The sequence below is a fragment of the Mesoplodon densirostris genome, chromosome 5 (assembly GCF_025265405.1).
Source record: "Mesoplodon densirostris isolate mMesDen1 chromosome 5, mMesDen1 primary haplotype, whole genome shotgun sequence".
In the NCBI taxonomy this organism is placed as follows: domain Eukaryota; kingdom Metazoa; phylum Chordata; class Mammalia; order Artiodactyla; family Ziphiidae; genus Mesoplodon; species Mesoplodon densirostris.
The window spans coordinates 112,724,579-112,740,754 of record NC_082665.1 but is presented as its reverse complement, the minus strand read 5'-3'; the positions used below and the strand labels follow the sequence as shown (position 1 = coordinate 112,740,754).

At 37.1% G+C, this 16,176-nt stretch overlaps 1 pseudogene; it reads left to right on the top strand.

Moving 5' to 3' along the window:
• Positions 1-546: 546 nt before the first annotated feature.
• Positions 547-1,497, top strand: LOC132490520 (pleckstrin homology domain-containing family A member 3-like; annotated as a pseudogene).
• Positions 1,498-16,176: the final 14,679 nt, after the last annotated feature.

Sequence of the window (16,176 nt, the reverse complement as noted above, 5' to 3'; positions counted from 1 at the left end):
GTATACATATATCCCCATATCCCCTCCCTCTTGCATCTCCCTCCCACCCTCCCTATCCCACCCCTCTAGGTGATCACAAAGCACCAAGCTGATCTCCCTGTGCTATGCGGCTGCTTCCCCCTAGCTATCTATTTTACGTTTGGTAGTGTATATATGTCCATGCCACTCTCTCACTTTGTCACAGCTTACCCTTCCCCCTCCCCATATCCCCTTTTAAAAATATGAAGACAAAGGGGGCGCAGAAGGGAGCAGCCGGGCGGTGGAAGCGCGAGCGGGAGGCCGGCCGCGGTCCCGACCTTGCGCCGCCGCCGGGGCTCGCCCGGGGATGTCTCAAGTCCCCCAAGCACCAGGCGGCGGCCGCCGTCTCGGCATCTGAGGGCCGCCACGCCCCGGCAGCGCGCGCGGGCTGAGGAATGCTCGGTGCCGGCTGGGGGGCGCCGGGGGAGGGGCCCGGGCGGGCCGGGAGGGGCTGCCCTGGCCCCGCGTTTCCCCCTTCACCGCGGCCGGTGCCGGGCCAGGAGCATGCGCGGCGCCGGGTCCTGAGGCACGGAGGGAGTTCTGTACAAGTGGACCAACTATCTCACAGGTTGGCAGCCTCGTTGGTGTGTTTTAGATAATGGAATCCTGTCCTACTATGATTCACAAGATGATGTTTTCAAAGGGAACGAAGGAAGTATAAAGATGGCAGTTTGTGAAATTAAAGTCCATTCAGCAGACAACACAAGAATGGAATTAATCATTCCAGGAGAGCAGCATTTCTACATGAAGGCAGTGAATGCAGCTGAAAGACAAAGGTGGCTGGTTGTCTGGGGAGCTCCAAAGCCTGTTTGTCTGATACTAGGACTAAAAAAGAAAAAGAAATAAGTGAAACCAGTGAATCTCTGAAAACAAAAATGTCTGACCTTCGCCTCTACAGTGACCTCCTAATGAAGCAAGTTCATATGATCCGAGAATTTGTTCACCATGATGAGAATCATTCATCTCCTAGCATAGAGAACATGAATGAAGCCTCTTCTCTACTTAGGGCGACGTGTAATATCACAACGCTTGAGGAATGTGTGAAGATAGCGAATGCCAAGTTTAAACACGGGATGTTTCAGCTGTGCCATCTGGATCCCTTAGTTTCTCCTGTGTCAAATTCTCCTGTTCAAATGATGAAGTGTCCTGTCAGCCACCCTGGTTCTTGCAGTTCAGAGAGGAGTAGCCACTCTATAAAAGAAACCGTGTCTACACTTCACCGACTCTCCCAGCGGCGCCGAAGAACCTACACAGATACAGACTCTTGTAATGATGTTCTTCTCAAAGACCCAGAGAGACCTGTTCACTGTTCAAGAAATACACTTAATGGAGATTTGGCATCAGCAACCATTCCTGAAGAAAGCAGACTTATGGCCAAAAAAAAAATTTGAATCAGAAGATCCTCTTCCATCCTTCTCTTCCTGAGGAAACGGAAGTGTCCACCTTCCTCTAAGTATTGCTCTGCAAAAGCTGCTGTAATTAAACTATGTCATAGGGAGTAATTTTTCCCTTAGGATTACTCTGCACTTTATAGAATATTGTAAAACAAACAAACAAAAAACAACCCACATACTTTGAAGTATTTTATCTTTATATAGTTTATTTGCAAGAGTATTTTCCTAATAACTTCACAGTATGAATGTGCATCTTTTTGTTTTTTGAACAAATGATGGTGTAACATTTTGACATCTGTAAGGACAAATGTAGATATTTTTCTAAAAAACTGTGAGGGACTGACATCTTAGTCAGTGTGTACTGTAGCTTATAAACATGAAATCTTATAAACTTAAGGTTTCAGTTTGACAGAAGTGTGATATACGTAACTTGTGCCATGGACCAAATGGTCGCTTTACCCCAGCTGAAACAGTTACGGTCGCAGCTTGATGGTGTTTGTTTTATATTCCTTTAAGCAAAAAGGAAACATTTAATATTCGAAATATTTTTACCCCAAATACCATGACACTGAGGATTTTTTAAAAACCAGATTGTGCTGTCCTTTGTATATGAAGTTGGCACTACTTATTTGTCAATACCAAATATTGGGTTAAAGTATTTAATTTTTACTTATTTATTTTTCTGTTGTGTCAAAAAAATGATTTCATCCTAACTTTTATGACCTACCAAATTTAAGATGTGTATACCTTGTTATTTACATTGTTCTAGAAAAGAGGTTAATATTGTAGTGACCTTGCTCACTTCCATCAGAGAAATAAATGACTTGCAATGGAAGAGGATTTTAGTGCTTTTTTCCGACAATAGACATAAGCTGCTGTTGTAAGGTATTAATGTTTGTAGCTCTTTAGAATATCTAGACATTTTTTTATTTATGAATGTTTATAAAAAAGGAATCTGTCAAAGTGACTGCCCTACATAACTTGAGAATGGCATTATTTAATTAAAGAACAAATAGCAGTTTTTGGTAGTGCCTGTCCATACCTATTGTCAGTGTTTACCTTGTAAAGTGTTTTTTCAGTTCACTTTGGAGTGATGGTTTTGTCCAAGGTTTTGGATGAGGAACACTTTAAAACAAACTGGTTTGGTGTTTTTAAGTTAATCATATATTTAATAAATATGTGTTTTTTGCATTCAAAAAAAAAGAAGAAAAAATGTAATAAACCACTATTTTTTTTTCCAGGGAAATTTCTTACTAAATTTTTTTCTTAAAAGGTAAAAATGTTGGGAGCTTCCTTGGTGGCACAGTGGTTGAGGGTCCGCCTGCCGATGCGGGGGACGCAGGTTCGTGTCCTGGTCCGGGAAGATCCCACATGCCACGGAGCGGCTGGGCCAGTGAGCCATGGCCGCTGAGCCTGCTCCTCCGGAGCCTGTGCTCCACAATGGGAGAGGCCACAACAGTGAGAGGCCCGCGTACCGCAAAAAAAAAAAAAAAAAAAAAAAAAAAAAAAAAAAAAGGATAGAGAGAGGTTAACTTAGATCAAATAAACCAAAATAATTTTTAAAAGAAAATACTATTATGTTCAACTATAAAGGGAATTTTTCATATTGTGTGTGTGTGTCTGTCTGTGTGTGAGTGTATGTGTTTTAATACACAGAACAAGGAATGTGTAAAATACTCAGAAGTAGTACTTCTATAAAGCCAATCAGAACTGATTAAACAGACAGGCATTACTTTGAGAAGAGCTAAAAATTATGTTATAGATGGATTTTTAATGACATGAAAAAATGTTCATGGCATAAAATCTAATAAAAATATTATAAAACAATATGTACAATACACACCTGTTTTAATTAAAATAAAGATGTGTGTGACTCTAAACCAAAGACCTAAGAGATGTATATCAAACAGCTTTACTAGCAATAAAGCTAAAATTTGTATCTCTACCACTTTGTATCTATGCTCATATGTAATATTCTTTTCAAGTAAAGTTGTTGACTGATTTTGATACCAGGGTTATGCTGTCTCATAAAAATAGATGTGGAATGCACACTATTTCTCTAGTTTCTAAAGGAGCTTGTATAATCTAGGATTTTTTTTTTTTCCGTTAAGTATTTGGTAGAATTCACCAATGAATCCGTCTGGGCCTGGAGTTCTCTATGTGAGGAATTTTATTATTATAAATTTAATTTATTTAACACACAGGGCTCTTCAGATTTTCTGATTCTTCTTATATTAGTTTTGGTAATTTGTGAAGCAAAATAAATCACATCTTGAGCAGGAGAGGAAGAGGGAACGAGAAGGAAGTGAAAAAGACAGGTACTCCTGTGATCCTTGTGAGGTGAGGTGTAAGGAGAGGCTAGAAGTGTGAATTTGTTATCAAGTTAGTTATCTGCAGGTGGCACATATTCCTTGTGTACTGAGAAAAGACATGAAAAATGCCTAATCTGAAATGAGTTAAAGTACTTCCAATGACTTAAGAGTTTAATAGCTTCTGCATCTCTGATTTCCAAGATTGAATTCAACAATTACATGTCTTAAAAATAAAAATGGAATTTAATCTATAAAGAGAAGATCATATTATTTGCAACAAAGCATAATGATTCTACAAACCATCTATCTCAGTAAAACTGTCAAAAAAGTTAATTTGCATGTCCACTTTCACTAAATTAAGTTGTGTTTTAACATTTTATATGCTCTTTATAACTGTGAAGTTTTACTTTTAGATACTGGCCAAGTAAACCAAACCAAACCAAGTACATCTATATATATATATATTTTTTATAGATCTTTATTAGAGTATAATTGCTTCACAATACTGTGTTAGTTTCTGTTGCACAACAAAGCGAATCAGCCATATACATACATGTGTCCCCATATCCCCTCCCTTTGAGCCTCCCTCCCATCCTCCCTATCCCACCCCTCTAGGTCATCGCAAACCACCGAGCCGATCTCCCTGTGCTATGATGCTGCTTCCCACCAGGCAACTATTTTACATTCGGTAGTGTATATATGTCCATGCCGCTCTCTCACTTCGCTCCAGCTTCTCCCTCTCACCCCATGTCCTCAAGTCCATTCTCTATGTCTACCTCTTTATTCCTGCCCTGCAACTAGGTTCATTAATATCATATTTTTTGTTTGTTTTTTTAGATTCCATATATATGTGTTAGCATACAGTGTTTGTTTTTCTCTTTCTGACTTACTTCACCCTGTATGACAGACTCTAAATCCATCCACCTCACTACAAATAACTCAGTTTCGTTTCTTTTTATGGCTGAGTAATATTGCATTGTATGTATGTGCCACATCTTCTTTATCCATTCACCTGTTGATGGACATTTAGGTTGGTTCCATGTCCTGCCTACTGTAAATAGTGCTGAAATGAACATTGTGCTACATGTATCGTTTTGAATTATGGTTTTCTCAGGGTATATACCCAGTAGTGGGATTGCTGGGTCATATGGTAGTTCTACTTTTAGTTTTATAAGGGCACTCCATTCTGTTTTCCATAGTGGTTGTACCAATTTATATTCCCACCAACAGTGCAGGAGCGTCCCCTTTTCTCCACACCCTCTCCAGCATTTATTGTTTCTAGATTTTTTGATAATGGCCATTCTGACCAGTGTGAGGTGATACCTCGTTGTAGTTTTGATTTGCATTTCTCTAATAATAGACCAATGGTACAGGATAGAGTGCCCAGAGATAAACTCATGCACATATGGGCACCTAATTTATGACAAAGGAGGCAAGAACATACAGTGGAGAAAAGACAGCCTCTTCAATAAGTGGTGCTGGGAAAACTGGAGAGCTACATGTAAAAGAATGAAATTAGAACACTACCTAACCCCACTTAACACCATACACAAAAATAAACTCCAAATGGATTAAAGGCTTAAATGTAAGACCAGACATTATAAAACTCTTAGAGGAAAACAGGGAAAACACTCTTTGACATAAATCACAGCAAGATCTTTTCTGACCCACATCCTAGAGTAATGGAAATAAAAACAAAAATAAACAAATGGGACTTAATTAAACTTAAAAGCTTTTGCACAGCAAAGGAAATAAACAAGACAAAAAGACAGTCCTCAGAATGGGAGAAAATATATGTAAATGAAACGACAGACAAAGGATTAATCTCCAAAATATACAAACAGCCCATGGAGCTCAATATCAAAAAACAAACAATCCAGCTGAAAAATGGGTGGAAGACCTAAATAGACATTTCACCAAGGAAGACATACAGATGGCCAAGAGGCACATGAAAACATGCTCAACAGTACATCTGTTTTTTTTTTTTTTTTTTTTTTTTTTTTTTTTTTTTTTTGCGGTAAGCGGGCCTCTCACTGTTGTGACCTCTCCCGTTGTGGAGCAAAGGCTCCGGATGCGCAGGCACAGCGGCCATGGCTCACGGGACTAGCCGCTCCGTGGCATAGGGGATCTTCCTGGACCGGGGCACGAACCCGTGTCCCCTGCATCGGCAGGCGGACTCTCAACCACTGCACCACCAGGGAAGCCCAGTACATCTATTTTAAAGAGGATTTGTCATATCTTAGAGTTCACCTGAATCCTACTAAGAATTATGGCAGGGGTGGGATGGGGAGGAGTAGCAATTTAGAAATTTGAGTGATGAGATCAAATAGAACATATTAGATTATATGTTAGTCCTGAAATTTGGATATAAACTTATGCAAAGGAAAAGTCACACATAAACATTTGTCATTTAAAAAAATTTCAAGTGCTCTGCAATGCTGTAAGTGTTATAGACATTTTTACAACCTCAACAGAAAATATTATAATAATCAAACAAATGGAAAATGCAAGTCTGGATCAATATGCAAAACTAATGGAAGCCATAAAGTTTTAGAGGAAGCATTTATGACTATCACAGTTTATTTGAACAGTATGTGTCTTGGCGCCCAGAGAACAATCCTCCTAGTCTCCTCCAGCATCAAGGTTCCTAGGTCAAAAATCAGAATTCTTACTTGAATGACAGTTTGACAATTTTGTATTTATCAAAAGGAATGAAATCTAAAGCGACTATGAAAGAATAGTTTGCATGTTCTCATTGAACAAACATTTGTAAATTGACCTCTGCTTATGTAAATTACCAAGTTGAGGGGTGGTAATAGGTTGGACAACTTTTATGCCAATTTAAAAATTCCCACCACCTTTTGGCTCTGGCTATCGCTGTGACAACCAGCAGTCTTCAGATATATCTTAACGGTTCCTCATTTCTTGCTTTTTGTCCTAGGGCTTCTCTTATGTCTTAATACAGGATGCTGTGGGAGCTGATGCAGCCTTTCTGGAACAGCTAGAGAGATAATATATTGCTTGATATGTGGTAGACAGGAGTCAGGGGATAAAAATCCCTCTCTCAAATGTCCTTAGACTGACAGTTCTGAGACATATTCTTAGTCTTCAGAAACTCTGCAGGGAAATTTAATTCTGGTTGTTCATAGCAGAACCAAGTCAATAATGCACCTTTGGATTAGTCTTCCTTTCTTTCCCAGTTTACTCTTGCAGTTCCACGACTCTGGTTCCCTAAGATCACTTCACACATGTAAGACTCTCTCAAGCTCTGCTTTTTGGGAGAACCAAAACTAAACATTATTTTAAAATGTGGAAGTTTCCCTTCCTACCACAAAAACTCATGTGCTATATATATTTTTAGTTTGGCTCAAGCACAAGAAATACTGCTAGTATTATATCATGCAAAATAATTTTATGGAAAATAATCACTAATTGTATCACAAAACTTGCCCTTAAAGCAAGTGGCAGAGTTGGAATTCAAAGTCAGATTTGCTTACATCATCATTTATGTCTCAATAAGAGTAAGAGGATGTGCTCAAATAAGGCAATCAAGGAGAGTTGGATAAAGACATGTTTACCAAGGTATAGGTAGGGTTAAGGAAATCCAAAGAGGGATGGTAAACTGACCCTGGGGTCAGGAGAAGCAAAGAGTCATTATTACTCCTGAACTGAAGAGGAGAGAGGAGGGAGTAATCAACAGAATGTGGAGATAGTAGCTCTATGGAGAGGGCTACCTTTCAAAATCTGCCACTTTGAGGACAAGAAAGCAACCAAGCCACTGCAACCTAGCAAGGAGGGATCTAGGGGAGCAAGTACCACACCACCCACCACACACTGGAGAGACAAGTCCACTGGGAAAGTAAGTAAAATCCTGTCCTAGCCATAATCCAGAGCTCCAATGGGATAAGACATTGTGGTCAAAACAGACTGGTTAGTGGGGAACAAATTCTGATAATGCTTGACCCACTAACCTGGAGCAGGGATGCGCTATGAAGGACAAGGGAGTGTTATGGAGGCCAGCAGCTGCTGACAAAGCCAAAGAGGGCTTTGTTACTTCATCCTTGGTGACGCTGATGAAATAGAAAAGAAAGCGGGACTAACAACAGACAGAGGAATAATTTAACAGTGATTAGAGTCTGGGGCCCCAGAGAACCACAGATAGAAGAAGACTCCCCTCCAGAGTAGAATCAAAACCTATTTGATTCTGAGAATGCAAAGAACTTCTCACACCTCCAAAATAGGGACAGGAGGGTACTGTCCATGTTAAGATTGCTTAGGAGGATTTTTGAATTAACACAGAATAATGGTTGTTTTATGTCTCCTATTCTTCCCCTTTCTGAATCAGAGCTTGTGGAGTGGTTTTTCTGTCCCTGATTTTAACACTGTGCAATGCGTGTGGAAGGGAACAGATAACTAGTTTTATTACTTATTGTATGCTGGAACAGGAAGCATGTTCAAATCTGAAGAAGAGGACAGCAAATCACCTGAAGATCCTGGACTTTGAGAAGTGACGTGTATGTCTTTGGGATATTTCTCAGGGGGATATCAGCATGAAGAGAAGGAGAAAGTGGATATTTCGTGAGTACAATTATGGACTCTGGCACGACTGTCCCAATGCTGACCAATGTCTGTGTTTTCTTTTTGCTTAGTCCACAGCTAGACTACATTTCCCAGCTTTACTACAGAGACTTGTGGCCAAACAATAGGTCTCATCAATAAATGTGATTGTATGTAATGACTGCCATCCCTGAGGAATAAAGAGCTTTTTCCACACATGCTCTCTTTTCTTTGTCTGAAGCCTGGATACAAAGATCGTGTGAAGGACTCTGAAGCCCTATGTAATCAGAGGGGTTTGAGTTTGAAAATCATTTTGCAGAATGTAAGTTAATTGGCTATAAAGTGAGAAAGAAGGAGGTTTCTATTTTGGAAATTTACTGACTGGAGTTCTTTTTATTGGTGACAGTCAGCTTTATATGATTAATATAAAGAAAAAACATTCAATTTAATGTTATATAAAATAAAATAATTAAAACACAATAAGTTAGAAGAAAATAAAGAAAACAAATCATTGCAGAAATTTTAAGATGTTTCTTTGAGGTAAAAAAAGTAAAATGAAACATTTATGACAAGGAAAGAAACTCACTAAAAATAATAACAGAATAAAAGGAGTATAGCTCTAGATGAAGCAGAGATTAACAATTAAGAAAACAAAATGAACAACTGTATGTGCCAATTTTGAAATTTTAAATAACAACTTCCTAGAGAAATAAAACTTACAAAAACTGGATTAAATCAAAAGAAGAAAATTGACATATTACTGTTAAATAATCACATGTATACATACACACTCTCACACAGCCAGCTATTTTTCGAGTTGAACCATACCAAAGATTCAAGGGACAGAATTACAAAGTTTTCCAGAAAACAAAGTATCAGAGATTGTTCCACAGCTTTATGAGACCAGTATAACTGTAATGCCCAAACAAGATTTGGATATAACAAGAGAGGAACAATAACAAGTTAATCTCATTTCTGAACATATATTCCAAAAAGAGAGAAAAAATATAAAGCAATATATTAAAAAAAAAACATTATGGCAAGATTGTGCTTATCCAGCAATGTACACTGAATTCAATTTGGAAAAAAAAATCATTACAAAAATATATTAAAGGGGAAAACCATATAATAATCTCAGTATATTGAGAAATGTTTTGTTAAAATTTAATATTCATCAATGATGAATACTATGGTACACTAGGAAGGAGTTTAGGCTGAAAACAGGAAACTACAAAATACTTTCCATAAATGTCTAAGATACAGTCTTTTCAAAACTAAGATTAAGACAAAGGTTAACACTTCTAGTCAATGTTGTAGTGGGGAAGAAAAAAAAGAATAAAGATATGTGGACTGATAAAGAAGAAAACCAGCATTTTAAGCACAAATGAAACACCATTTACATGAAAATCAAGAAAAAAAACTATGTTTTTTTGTAAATTGTTCAAATGATTAATAGAAAGAAGTAAGGTAGTTAGATATATGATAAAAATTCTGCTCCTGGGTATGTACCCCAAAGAAATTCTCAGAATACAAGGGTATGATATTAGGAATTACTGAAGCAGTATTTGTGTTGGGTGTTAGAGTATTGGAGACATCATGAGTCACTCATCCTTGAGAGTTGTAGATAGTAATGTAAGTGGAAAGACATGTGGGATATTATGAAACAACTGGAAGCAATTTATAGATGCAATGTAACAAAATTTGTGGAATGCAACTAATGCAACACTGAAAGAGAAATTTGTAATCTTTAAATACTTATATTAACAATGAATACAATTTTAAAATTAATACTCTAAGCTTTTACCTTCAGAAGCTAGAAACCCAAATATAAGAGGAGGAAAATAATAAAAAGTGGAAGCCAGTGAAATAGAAAGTAAACTAACAAAAAAGAAAACACATTCACATGTTAATAATTTGAAAAGATCATCAGTTTGGATAAAACCATAGTTCTGTAGATCAAGACAAAAGAGAAAAAGCACAAACTATCAATGTTAGGAATGAAAGAGAGAACATCCCTACTGATCTTACAAACATTAAAACACGATAAGGCAATTTTGTTGATAACTCTGTGCCAATACGTTTGACAATTTAGATGGAAAATTTTTTAAATAAATTTATTTATTTATTTACTTTTGGCCATGTTAGGTTTTCGTTTCTGCGTGCAAGCTTTCTCTAGTTGCAGAGAGAGGGGTTACTCTTCATAGCGGTGTGGAACACGGGCTCTAGGCAGATGGGTTTCAATAGTTGTGGCACGCCAGCTTAGTAGTTGTGGCTCATAGGCTCTAGAGCACAGGCTCAGTAGTTGTGGTGCATTAGCTTAGTTGTTCCGCGTCATGTGGGATCTTCCCAGACCAGGCTCGAACCCATATCCCCTGCATTAGCAGGTGGATTCTTAACCACTGAGCCACCAGGGAAGTCCCCTTAGATGGAAAATTTATTGAAAGACACAAACTATCAAAACATACCCACAAAGAAATAGAAAATCTTGATAAGCATGTATCTCTTAAACAATGTGTATTCATCACTGCAAACCTACCCAACATCAAAACTCGAGGTGCAGATAGTTATGGTGATGAATTCTATTAAATATTTGGGAAAACGGTAATACCATTATTACATAAACTCTTTCAGAAAACAGAAGGGAAGTATCTTTCAACTTTTTTTTGAAGCCAGAATAATCATGATACCAAAACAAGACAAGCACATTAAAAGACAGTTTAATTTATAGACCAATATAATTCATGGGCATAGATCCAAATATCCTTAACAAATTTTAGCAGAGAGAATCCAGAAATACATCAAAGAAATCAGAAGAGTTGCTTTTTGGGGTGTTACTATGGAGAAGAAGCTAGGAAGCCACATAAGCAAATGTTCTAGAGGGATGGAAATGTTCCATATCTTAGGTGTGTGGGTTATCTAGATGTATGCATTTGTCAGAACTCATTGAACTCTATACTTAAGATCATTGTATTTATTATAAAGGAAAAAATAGTAATTTACAATGGAGAAATCTGGCAGACACCTCCTTAACCAAGTTATCAATATTAACATCACCAGTAAGAAGATATAGTGATACCATGCACTGAGAACATAACATTATTTCTGTGTATTATCTTTTTAAATCTATAATCTTAATCTAATGATGAGTAAACATCAGACAAACCTAAATCGAGAAACATTTTGCAAAATGACAGACTAGAACTCATCCAAAATGCCAACATCATAAAAGACAAGGAAAGAGGAGAAAGGGAGGAACTGCCACAGATTAGAGGAGAGTAAGGAGACACAACAACTAAGTGCAATATAAGAACTGAAATTGGATCCTGGAAAAGAAAAAGAACATTAGGCAAAAGACTGGTTAAATTTGAGAAAGGCTTGCATTTAGTTAATAGCAGCGTAACAATGTTAATTCCTGGTTTTGACAATTGTACTATGTTATTGAAGATGTTATCGTAGGTGAGGGGGAGGAATAAATTAGGAGTTTGGGATTAACATATATACACTACTATATATAAAATAGATAATCAACAAGGATGTATTGTATAGCAGAAGGAACTCTACTCAGTATTCTGAAATAACCTATATGGGAAAAGAATCTGAAAAAGAATGTATATATATATATATATATATATATATATATATATATATATATATATATATATATATATATATATATGAATCACTTTGCTGTACACCTGAAACTAACACAGCATTGTAAATCAACTCTACACCAATAAAATTTTTTTAAAAAGTTAGAAAGATGTTACCACAGGAAACTGGTTGAAACTTATACATGAACTCTGTACTATTATTTCAACTTTTCTGCAAGTCTAAGATTATTTCAAAACAAAAAGTTTAAAACAATTAGTATATATTGAAAAGCTATACAGAAAGAAAGGATACAGGAGACCCATGGGGAAAAAATGCACAGATGAAAAATAGATCTATGAATAAAGGAGAAACTGTTATATAAAAACAGTATCATTTAGATCAGTGGAGAAGGGATGAAAAATTCAAAACAGTAATTTGCACCATATGCCTTTTAAGTGCAATCCAGAGACCACAGCCCAACTAACTTGTCTATTGGATTCTCATATTCTGGGCCACTAGTCACCTGCCTTAATCACCCCAGGGTCGGGTACCAGAAAACTAGAGACCCGAGAGCCAATGGAATTATTCAAACTATTCAATCCTAAAAATGTTTAACCTGCCTTGCCTGTTCCTTCCCATGGAAACCACAGTAAAGTTGACATCCGTAAGTATAACAAACTATATTTTCAATGACAGTTATCTCTGTTAGTCTTACCTTTTCTAAATAATAATAAAACCTATTTTAAAACAACATGATACTATTATACATACATGCATTCTCCAGCTTAATTCCTACATGCAGACTCTGAGGAAAGTAATGAAATCCACTCCATATTTCATAAATAAAGAAATAGGAGCTTATAAAGATGAAGTAACTTCCCCAGAATTACATAGCAGTTAAGAGGCAAGAATCCAAGAATTAAACTCAGATCTACATAAAGTTAAAGTTCACATTCAGTATTTAGGGGATATGAATGGGATTTGCCCAAAATTGTACCAGTGCTCTTTTAGTTTAGGGGTTAAAGGAAACATCAGCTCTCAATGACATTTATGTAATGTCATAAAAGTTTAAAGATATCCCTCCATAATTTTGCTGTTTCCACTCTTTTTATGCTTAGTTTCTGGAATCACTGTTGCTTTTTCCTTGTTATCTGTATCCTTTCAAGGGTATTTTCATGGAGAGTTAAAGGGGGGTGGTTCTCAGATTCCATTACTCTTTATAATCCCTGTGATCCGTTTTTTACTTTTAAAATTTGGTTAATATGCCTGTGTTAGAATACACATGCACATCTAAATTAATTTCCCAGATCTCCTAGCTCAGAACCCAAGAAAGGGGTTATGCACAGTCATTTCATCCATACCTTGATGTCACTAGCTGGAAGAATTTAGATTATTTGTGGCCAAAAATCAGAGAGCTGTGTTAAGTCAACCTTCTGATATGCAGGCTATTATGACCTGAATCAACTGCACAATCAATCACCACATCACTAAGAAGGGACAATTAGACATTGCTTGTCTCCAAACACGACGCAGGATACATGGCACCACTTAAGAACTATTCTTTCAAAAACAAACAAAACATCTAATCCCAAATTTTAGCATACTTGTAGGGCCAATAATTAGTATATTAAGAATACTAAGGGACTTCCCTGGTGGTGCAGTGATAAAGAATCTGCCTGCCAGTGCAGGGGACACGGGTTCGGGTCCTTGTCCGGGAAGATTCTATATGACGCTGAGCAAATAAGCCCGTGTGCCACAACTATGGAGACTGCACTCTAGAGCCCACGAGCCACAACTACTGAGCCCACATGACACAACTACTGAAGTCCGTGTGCCTAGAGCCCATGCTCCACAACAAGAGAAGCCACCGCAGTGAGAAGCCTGCGCACTGCAATGAAGAGTAGCCCCCGCTCACTGCAACTAGAGAAAGCCCGCACCCCAAAGAAGACCCAACACAGCCATAAATTTAAAAAAAGAAGAAGAATACTAAGGATAGAGAAACAAATAAACCAACATCACAAAGCAAACAGCAAAGAAAATTTAGAATGTTGGAAGTATTAGAGGGCATGTGATATGTTGTCTTTAGAAGATCAACAATATGTAATAGTATGGCTGTTTTAGATAAAAAGAGATGTAAGCAACATAACCACCTGGTAAGTGTGGACCTTACTTGGTTCCTATTCGAAAAAAATCAATTGTAAGAACATATTTCAAGACAATTGAAGAAATATGGTTATATAGGAAAATATGCAGATAATTTTTTAAGGATATAAATACTGACTGATACAGGGTGAAATAACAAAGTTGGGGTTTTGCTTTAAAATAATTAAGACAAAAAAATGATAGTATAGGTGAAACAAATGTAGCAAATCCTTAAAGAGTCGCAACATGTTACAGTATAAAATCCTAAATAGGCTTTTAATGTTTCTCTTACAAAGATTGGGATAGAAGGATATTTAATCCAGAATTCACAGTTGATGAACTAGAATCCACTTCTTTTCCCCCAATATGAAGGGACAGTATAATTTAAAAATTGTGTCCATTTTAACATTTTCTCACCTTTAGAAAATCTGGTATATAGTTCCTGAGGTTAGATTTTCTATCTGAGTTGGGAAAATGTAAACTTTGAAGAGAAAAATAATAACCTGATCAATTCCATGTATTTTTGTTGTTATAAACAATATTTGGCAAGTATTGGGAGCATGTAACAGATAATGTCCCTATTATATAATACCATAGCTTTATAATATATGATAATACAGTGACATTCAAATATTCAAATGTCAATAAAATGACCTTCAAATATTAATTGAAATAAATAATCAGTGTGAAAGAAATAGAGTGAATAAAATGAAGAGTGCTGTCTACCTTAAACTCATTTCTTTTTCAGAGCATTTCTCCAACTTTAGGAAATATCAGATCTCTAAATTCCCTATGTCTTGTTTTTTATAATTATTTAATTCCAGTATCCTAAGAGGATTTCTGAAGGTTTTCACAAACAAATGGGTAATATTTTTTCAAAGAATTTGGTGAACAATTGTACAGAGTGATGTACAGAAAATAAACCACAGATTTGCCTCCTTTGGCATTTGTAGCTAAGGAGCGTAAAGTCCTATTGCTCTAACCTCATTGTGGAGATCAAATAATGAGTGGAAGGGATAAATGATAAGCTTCAGGCTACAAGGATAGAGCACTGGTAATTTTTTTTTTTTTTCGGTACGCGGGCCTCTCACTGTTGTGGCTCTCCCGTTGCGGAGCACAGGTTCCAGACACGCAGGCTCAGCGGCAGGCAGACTCTCAACCACTGTGCCACCAGGGAAGCCCTGAGAACTGGTAAAATTTAAGTGTTCTATTTAGTACAGTTATCCTAGAATGTAAGGGATATATGAAATGTGAACATATGTGTACTTGATAGACAGTGATTTATAATAGAATAATGCTTTCCAGTAAGAAGGAATATCCTAAAAAAAAAAAAAAAAGCTAAGCAAGTACATTATCCACATGTTCTTGGAAGAATAGCTTTACTTGCACATAGCATTCATATAAGGAAGCAGGAAATAATAATTTAGAAAAACATGGCATGGCCATATTGGGCAAACCTCAATTTTTTCTTAAGAAAAGTGTATAATTCCCAATGTAGAAACACCATGGATTCCCTGGAAAGAAAATAGAGGTGATGCTCATCATAATATGAATTTGAAATTGGACTTGGTAATTAACCACAAGCAACAAGAGAAAAGGGAAGTTGAAATGACTCTAAGATTTTGAGGTAATCACAACAGCAACAAAAATCATAGCTTGTACCTAACTTTAAAAAAGAACAGGGGCCTCCCTGGTGGCGCAGTGGTTGAGACTCCGCCTGCCGATGCAGGGGATACGGGTTCGTGCCCCGGTCTGGGAGGATCCCATATGCCGCGGAGCGGCTAGGCCCGTGAGCCACGGCCGCTGGGCCTGCGCATCCGGAGCCTGTGCTCCGCAACGGGAGAGGCCACAACAGTGAGAGGCCCGCATACCGCAAAAAGAAAAAAAAAAAAAAAAAAAAAAAAAGAACAGCTTTCCTCCATTTACTTATCAAACATTATTGTGCTAAACAACCTCTGCTTTGAAATGTAAGTATTGATATTTTATACTTTTCTTCTGTACTAAATAGTGGGAAAGAAAAAACAGTGCAGTTCATGTTTTCTTGCTGTTTTATTTTTTAGGGTTTTTTTTTTTTTTTTTTAGTCAGAGGTTTTCCAAATATTTTTTGAAGGAATATGTAAAAATCCTGGAACATCACCTATCCAGATCTGGGTGCAGACATA